At 36.8% G+C, this 8,633-nt stretch overlaps 1 pseudogene; it reads left to right on the top strand.

Annotated features, from left to right (window-relative positions):
- Nucleotides 1-356: 356 nt before the first annotated feature.
- LOC116116726 overlaps nt 357-8,633 on the top strand; it is a 28,845-nt pseudogene continuing 20,568 nt past the window's right edge.

Here is an 8,633-nt window from a genome sequence, read left to right as displayed (position 1 = left end):
TAGCTTTCGACTGAATCTCTCTTTATTGTTATAAAAACCTACCAAGATACATCACCATCATCACTTCATGGCGACCACACTCCAGCGAACCACTGACCACCCTCAACAAAAACGTGAACAGACAGCCCCATGAGCTTATTATCCGAAGGCTGCATCGCCGCCGTATTCCTGCACCACCCCCCATGACGCCTGCCGCTTGTCTTTGGTTTCTTCCATTTTCAAGTCCGCCGCCGAGTCCGACGCCGTGTGGAGCGCTTCTTGCCCCCCGAGTACCAGTCCATCATTCTATGTCTTCCTGCCCCCGTCGTCGTCTTCTCCGTCTTCTTTGCTGTGTTTGCCTTCGAAGAAGGGCTCTTTCTCAGCCTTTGTGACCACCCGATTCTCATTGATGATGGGAAAAAGGTTATTTTCGTGTTTTGTTTCTGGGTTTCAATTTCAGGAGATTTGATTCGGAATTTCTATTATTTTTTGGATGGATCTGAATTGGGTTTTTTTTTTTTAATTATATTTGGTGGGTTGATGGGGGTGTTTGGTTGATTTTCCAAAATTTTATTATGGGGTTGTTTTTGCTAAGTTTTTAAATGTAAGGGGTTATGTAATCCAACTAATAGTCAATATTAAAAAATAATATAATAATAATATTTAATTAGAGGACAATTCAATAATTTAAAAAAACATACCCACCAATTTATTCCTTCCAACTAAACATATTAATATAACATACCCACCAATTAACCAAACATATTTTCTTAAAGATTCCTAGTAATCTTTAAGATAATCTAACTTTCCAATAATCCAACATTCCCTTAACCAAACGCCGTCATAATATTATTCATTAAATTGTAATCGCTCACCTTTACGGAGAATTTTCTCTTTGGTGTTTTGTGCCTTACACGCTTCTTTTAGGTTTAAGGTTTTTCATTTTTTTTTTTTTTTTATTCTAGTTGTAGATTATATGGAGAATTAGCTTTCTTTGTGTTAATTGTTTTCCTCCTTTAATCTGACTTTTCTAAAATATAAATCCATTGGGAACTTTCCTTAGGAGATAGAAATTCATGAAATTCTTCCTAAACCAACCCTCTCCAAAACTGGGGAAAAGATCCCTTTAAAATTGGCAAATATCATATTCTAATGAACCCTTGCTATGGCAAAGCTTGTTTTGCTACGATGAATTGGCAACCAAAATTGAAAAGTGAATATAACTAGTTATAGCATAATTCACAACTTATTTGCTAATAGTTCACTATAGCCAAAAACTTTTTTGCTACTTGTTCGGAATAAGGGTGTCAAGTGAGTCGAGTCGCTTGCAAGCAGCTTGAGCAACTCACATGCTGAGTCGAATCAAGTTCAAGCTTCCCAATACTTGGCTTGAGCTGCTCGCGAGCTTACTCAAACTCAATAGGGGACATATGCAAGTTTTGCAACTATTAGGGGGATGTCATAATTTAACATATAGCCAAAAACTTGTTTGCTACTTGTTCGGAATAGGGGTGTCAAGGGAGTTGAGCCACTTGCGAGCTTACTCGAGCTCAATAGGGGATATATGCAAGTTTTTCAACTATTAGGGGGATGTCGTAATTTACCATTTTGCCTTCTAAATTATGTCAAAGTGACGTTTGCATCCCATTTCAATTTGAATATCAAACTCTAAATTCTAATTCTCTTCGTCACCACGACTCTGCTGCTCGCTTCATCTCTCGAAGACGATGACTCTACTGCTCACTTCATCTCTCGGCGATTGCAACTCCGCCGCTCACTTCATCTCCAAACTATAATCTTTTTTTCTCCCTACCAAGTTTTCATCTGTTTTAGGGATAGAGTAGGAACAAGAAGAGGTGGATATGTGTTTAATGATGTTGTCCAGGGATTCTAGTTATAAAAAAGGCTTGAATTCTTTTGGTGATTATTCTGATAACCATTCAATAGTTTTGGAAGCTAAGTCCTTGTCTATTCATATGAAAATTATTGGGAAGAATGGTGTGAATGATGTCTTGCATTGTAATGAGTTTGTGGAAATGAAGAAAGCAAGACATGAAAAGTCTAAATCTGTTGATATTGATGCTTCTAATAATTTTGATTTTGGCCGGGTATTTTAGACGTGGACCGAAGAAGGTTGAAATATGATGCTTCTGTTGATCGGTTTATTAGGAATGGTGAATTCAAGAAGTCTAGAGAGGAATACGAATCTCGATTTGAGGACTGTGGTGTAAAATGGGGGAAAGTTCTACCAAATTAATTGAGTTTGGGAAGGATTTGACCAAAACAGAAGATTTCAATCTTGAGTTCAAACTCGAGCTTATTCGACATTAGTTATGAAAACTAAATACTTATTCGTTTAACTATTATAAGTCATGCCAACACACGTCATGTATACATGTTATCGCATGAATATTTAGATATTAATTATAAAAAAAAAATTCAATAAAACAAGTTTATATTCACTCATTTAACAGTTATATGTCACATAAACAAGTATGATATAACAATCCACTCCACCGTAAATCAAACTTACAAGTAGATAATATAAGTGTTTGGACAAATACATTTTACTTCTTAGTTAAGATTAATGCATCAATATAATTAATTAATAAAAATTTCTTTAAAAATTTTGAAATGATAAAAATCTCTATTCTGTTAGTTAGTCGCTAAACTTATATCACTAATATATATTTATTTGATTGATCTCATTCTGTTTATTTGAACACCTAAAATTTAACAGATTTTTTATCTCGTAAAGTTGTAGACATTGTTCTAGTTTGAATAAAAGAAATTTACGCACCCAAGGTTTGATGAATCTACTATTCCCACCCGTGGTTTCATAAATTGCAAATTCCCACCCAATTTTTAATTTTAAACATTACATTTAACAGTTAAAATGGTATTTAGGTCTTTTTATTCAAATAATAGTAAACCCTAATCTCTCTCACTCCCCCAAATTAGTAAAATTTTAAATAACCCTCCACATTTAAAATTTTTTTTCTCACAACTAAACCCTTGCTCTCTGCCTCCAACTCCTCCACCACCACCAACACCAACACCATCGACAGCCAGATTTGGCCATCGCATTGAAGAAGAAAGGAGAAAGAGAAAAGAAAAGAGAGAGAGGTAGAGAAGAGATAAGGAGAAAGAGAGAAAGAAAGAGGCAGCGGCAGCCATATGTAGCTACTAAGATCGGGCCACTATGAAGAAGAGGAAAGGAGGAAGAGGGATAAAAGGGAAGAAAGAGGTGGAGAGAGAGAGAGAGAGAGAGAGGATCCTAGTAGCCAGATCTGGCTGTCGAGATCTGGCAATCTGGAAGATGAAGGTTTGAAGAATCTGGTGTTATTGAAATAAATTTGAAAGAAAGATGGTTATTTTGTTAATTCTATTAATTTGAGGGTTAAAAAGTAATTTATTAATTTACTTATTATTATAACAAGGGATGAAAAGGGTATTTGACTCATCAAACCTAGTCAAGAAAACTTCATCTAAACAGGTTTTAAATTGGGTAGGAATTTCAATTTATGAAACCACGGGTGGAAACTATAGATTTGCCAAACCTTGGGTGGGTAAAGTTTTTTTACTCATTCTAATTTAATAAACACTTGAGCAAATTATTGTAATTAACTCTTTTAAAATATATGGGTCCCACAAACATTTTATCAAAAAATAATTAATATTCATTTTTCTAAAAAAGATCCTTCCAAACAACATCCAAAATTTTAGCAAGCCTTAACTAGGGGTGGCGAAATCCAGTTAACTGAACCACAATCCGGTTTGAGTGGAAAACCGACCTAAAATCAAATCGATTTTTCACTTGAACCAGTAACTAACCAAACCAAATTTTTGGTTTGATTAATTGGTTTTAAACCGATTTGATTAGGAAGGGTATGTTTGATTAGAACAGTACTAGGGTCACTCGATTTCCTACTCTCTTGCTCAATCGCTCTTGTGCTTAAGACATGTGGACAATCTCTTACTTGAAAGCCTGCAAACTAAAAGCGTAGGATTTGTTTGGTAGATTATTTGAAAATTGTTATTCTAAAAAGTGTTTTAAGTTGAGTTGAATTGGATTAAATCCAATAGAATCAAATTTTGAAAATGTGTTTGGTAAAATATTTGAAAATTATATCAGAGTTGGATAAAATACTGGAATAGTTGTTTGGTACATTTTTTGAAAAAGGTTTTTAAGACAAAATAGTTGTTTGGTACATTTTTTGAAAATATTTATTATTGTTTTTTTGCTCCTTATATGTGTTAATTTAGTCAAACACCCCATAATAAAAGTTTAAAAATTAACAAAAGCACCACAACCACCTAAGAGGATAGCCGGCTATTGGCCTCCACTGTCTGATGGCAGCTGATAGTCGCTAAAACAGCGCATGACCGGCTAGATCTGGCTGGTCATGCGTCGATATGGATCTGGCCAAAAATGGCTAGATTGGCCAAATCCAGCTGGTCATGCACTGTTCCGGGCATGTTGACTGACGGTGGTTGCTGGTAGGGGGTAATCGTCTTTGGTGGATTAATTTTCAAATTGGAAGGAAAGAAAAATGAGGAGAGAAAAAAAAAATGTTTTGAGTCGAAGAGAGTTGGATAGAGAAATGTTTTAAGTTGAATAGAGTAGAATAATCTAAAAACAAGTCCCTACCTCTTTTCATTTTTAGACAAAAAAATGTTATTTGATTTCGATTAATTTTAAAAATAATGATTCTAATAAGTAAACAAACACATATTCTATTTTTTAATTCAAATAGGATAACAAAATAATGATCCAGAATAGTATAATAAACAAGGGCTGTATCTTTTCATGCTTGCTTTTCTTATTTACATCATGTCATCATAATAAAAACCATTTCTTGTTGTTATATTTACAAGTTTTGCCATTCATTGCTTTTCCTTTACATTTTACTTGAACGATCTTCTTATTCCAAAGTTGTTTCCTTTTCTTCTTCACAAAGATGAGCAATTGTACACAACAAGTTTACACAATTGTTCTTTATGGTATTTTCTTACCTTTTTGTATTGAATCCTAAAGAGATTTATGAAGGGACTAATCACAGACAACGTAAGGCATAAATTGTGAAAAAGCTGATGATTGAATGAGTGAAGACCGTCGTAGACTTCGATGGACCGGTGGGCGGCGACGGTGGCTGGTTGTGAAAGTTGAAAGGAAGAAAGCAAGGCAGTAGGAAAAAATAGGAGGAAATTTAACTCCCCGGACCTCCAAGTTCGCATTTAAAAAAATGACCCTAAAAATATTTTGCAATTTTTTTTTTTTTTAATTTAGAAAAACTGACATGGCACACTTAGGATTCATTAAACATGTAAATAAACTAAAAAGATTTAAACATATGTGGGTAATATTATAATTAACAGAAGTTTGTTTAAATTTTGAAAGTTAAAAACGAGCCCCACCCTTCAAAATCGCTTAATCGAGCCAAATACCTAAAAAACGACTATCGAACACCTTTGATTTCTCTGTCATTTCTGGCAGTGCCCTATTTCGGCAAATATTCGATCCTAAAGCTTCCTTACACAAAATCATGGTTGATACTCATAAATAGGAGGAAAATACAACCCTAATCCAAATCTTAGACTCCAGTGACTGCGGTGGTAGTTCAATGGCTGTCGAAGAAGATGCTCCGGTGGATCATCCGATGAGTGAAGATGGTCCAGAGGTAGAGGAGACAACAACAACATAAGAATAGAGAGAAGAATCAGAAAACGGTTCTAAAGAGGAGGACACTGGCAAGAATTCAAGCGAGAAGAAGGAAGCCAATGAGGAAAGAGTATGGTTTTTACTTTTTTTTTTTTTTTTTTAATTTGATGAGAAATTGATTGATTTGTGTGAATTTGGGGGATATGTAGTGGGTTTTATTGTTATGGTGGTTGTGGCATTTTGTCGAGCAATTGGCAACATTGGAGGAGTGGCTTTGTTTAGGTTCCAAAGGATAGGGGAAGGCAAGAGAGACCGTAGGGAGGTTGTTTGTGTGATGTTGAGGGCTAAGGGATGTAGGATGTAGCGGAATAAGGAGGCTGGAAGGCTACCCGCATATTGCAGAGCTGGCCACGCTCAGGAGAGCTGCCCTACATATTGTAAGCTTGCCATGCACAACACGCGGTGTGCGTGGCCAGCTCTGCAATATGCAGTAGCCTTCTAGCCCCCCCTATTCCGCCACCTCTGCCATCCTTAGCCCTCCAATCTCATGGAACCTACCACAACCCCTCTGTAGGCTTGCGTTGGCTTCCCCGATCCTCTCGAGCCAAAAACACCCACTCCCTGATGCCCTCAAAGCCCATATCCCCAAATTGGCAGCCTATTGGTTGTTTTGGTTTCTTTTTTTTTTTTTTTTTTTTTTTTTGCTGATATTTTTTTTTATATCAATTGTGCAAAATTTCTTAAGCGTAAATTATAAAGACTATGGGTTAGAGGTTGTAAGCGATAAGTTACCGTACTTCCCCATAAGGGTGACAGTTAGGTCAAGTTGATAATTTTTTACAAGAATAATGGAGATTTTACAGGAACATAAAGAGGGTATGGCCGATTCAAAGAAAGTTTTTTCAGTCATTTTGTGAACATTGGAGAAAATTTAAAAAAATGTGTCTGGGGACAAGGAGAGCATTATATGTTGCTGCACTCAGTTAGCCAAAAAAAAATGAAATTTAGTTCGTGGTGGATAGGAAGCCACTACTTTTTGGGATGCTAGAATATGCCCTAATGATAGGCTTAAGATGTGGGGCATTTCCAAATGCAAAAGAGCAATGGAGAATAAGAAGAGTCGGCAGCTGATAACTTGGCTACAAAGGTTTTGGGGGGAAGGCCTCCATTACAAGACACGATTTAGAGGAGGTTAGAGAAGGTGGGTATACCTCTTCAGAAAGGTTTAAGATGTGCCTGGTACGGTTCGTGCATTTGATCCTAATTGCTTTGGACTCAACAAAAGTCGTTAATATGATTGGGTGAAGTTTGCAAGCAACATGGACCTCTTTAATGCTTCCATGAGGACGGGTATCATTTCAGCTAACCATGGCTCCCTACAGGAAAAGACATGGCGTTAAGGGTACCCCAATCTGTCGAGAAGAATAGACCGAGCACGTACATTATTTGGCTTCCCATGGGTAATGCAAGTAAATATTAATAGCTTTTTTATTAATTTTTTATATTATATGTGTTTTAATTATGATATAGATTATTTTTTACGATGTAGGCTTAGATGTATGAGGTCGTCCCTACCTGGCTAAGGCGGGGGGAGGATGAAGACTTTGGATGAGCAACCGCAATTTCCTAGTGTTTGCAGTGGCACATCGAGAAGTGTACCCATTGGGATTGCGACAAATAGACATGAAAATTCAAGCGGCTTGAGTAAGATTAAATTATTAATCTTTTGAATATGCACTTGCTTTTAAATGTAGCTAATTTGATTAATTTTTTTTTCTTATTGCGGAGTCCCATCCCTTCCTCACTGTTACTAGGAGTGAAGTGGAGAAGAGTATGTTACATCATTCAAAGCATAGAGATGCAACAGATGAAGGTAGACCACCTAATGTGGGACCTAGAAAGGGTCACGCATGTGAATGCAGTTACAGGGCCACTGCTTGAGAATGTTGTTGACGCCGAAGATGATGAAGCTCAATCGACGGGAGGGAAGGAAAGAGGATGAAGAGGTTTGTCCACCTCCACCCAATTGCCAAACCGCTAACATGTATCGTTTTGCAGTGGCATCTAGGTCAAGAATGAGGTGGTGACCTCATAAACAGTCTGTTTGAGAGTTTTACAATAGTCGTTTATAGAGGTTTGGAGGATGGAAGAGGATGAAAAAGTGGGGAGAAAGTTGATAGGGTGGCAGAGAAAGTTAATAGGTGGAGGAGGAAGTTGGTAGGGTATTTAAAGTGGTTGAAGCTCAACGGTTAAAGTTCAACCTGAGCATAAAGAGAGAGCCGAAAGAGTAAGCTGTAATTTCTCCTTACATGGCAATAACGCATGGAAAAAAGAGGAAAACGAAGAAAAAAAATGAGGAAGTCCGGGAAAGTGGAGAAGCAAAAATGGAGGAGAGGGTAAGAAGGAAGACGAGACAGTGGGGAGGTGAAAATGGAGGAGGAAGGTAGAGGAGTGGGCAAGTGAAAACGGAGGAGTTAAATGTCGATTGTATAGGCTAATAGATGAGAAAAAGAAAAAATTCTTATATGCCTATTACAATGATTCTAGAAGATAGGCATATGAAGTGCAAGATTGGGGATTATTCCCAGAAGCGGTTTGAAAAGATGTTAACGATAGGTAGTGGCTCGATGACTCAATAGTTATTTCCCTTATTTTTGCTTATGTTTTTTGAGGTATATATACTTATCATGTTGTTTTTATTTGATGCAGCACATCATGAGGTATTGGCACTATAAACTATGACATAGCAGTAATGGTGATATTTGTATTCGCATTGTGCCATCACCGATGTGGCCTTTAGCCAAACGCTAGTAACTACATATGACACTTTAATGAAAAAGGCCAATGGCAGTGCAACAAGGGGAGCAAATGGAAAAGATTGGCCACAGATGACTTCGACGGTGTCCTTGATGATTTCAATTTAATGATAGGATGATGTATATTGTACGGGGAAAGACCCAAATATGGCAACGTTGGGAAAACATTAAAAGAT

Source organism: Pistacia vera, unplaced genomic scaffold (assembly GCF_008641045.1).
Source record: "Pistacia vera cultivar Batoury unplaced genomic scaffold, PisVer_v2 Contig78, whole genome shotgun sequence".
NCBI classification, from domain to species: domain Eukaryota; kingdom Viridiplantae; phylum Streptophyta; class Magnoliopsida; order Sapindales; family Anacardiaceae; genus Pistacia; species Pistacia vera.
The sequence above is the reverse complement of the archived record's forward strand: the minus strand, read 5'-3'. Positions and strand labels throughout refer to the sequence as shown.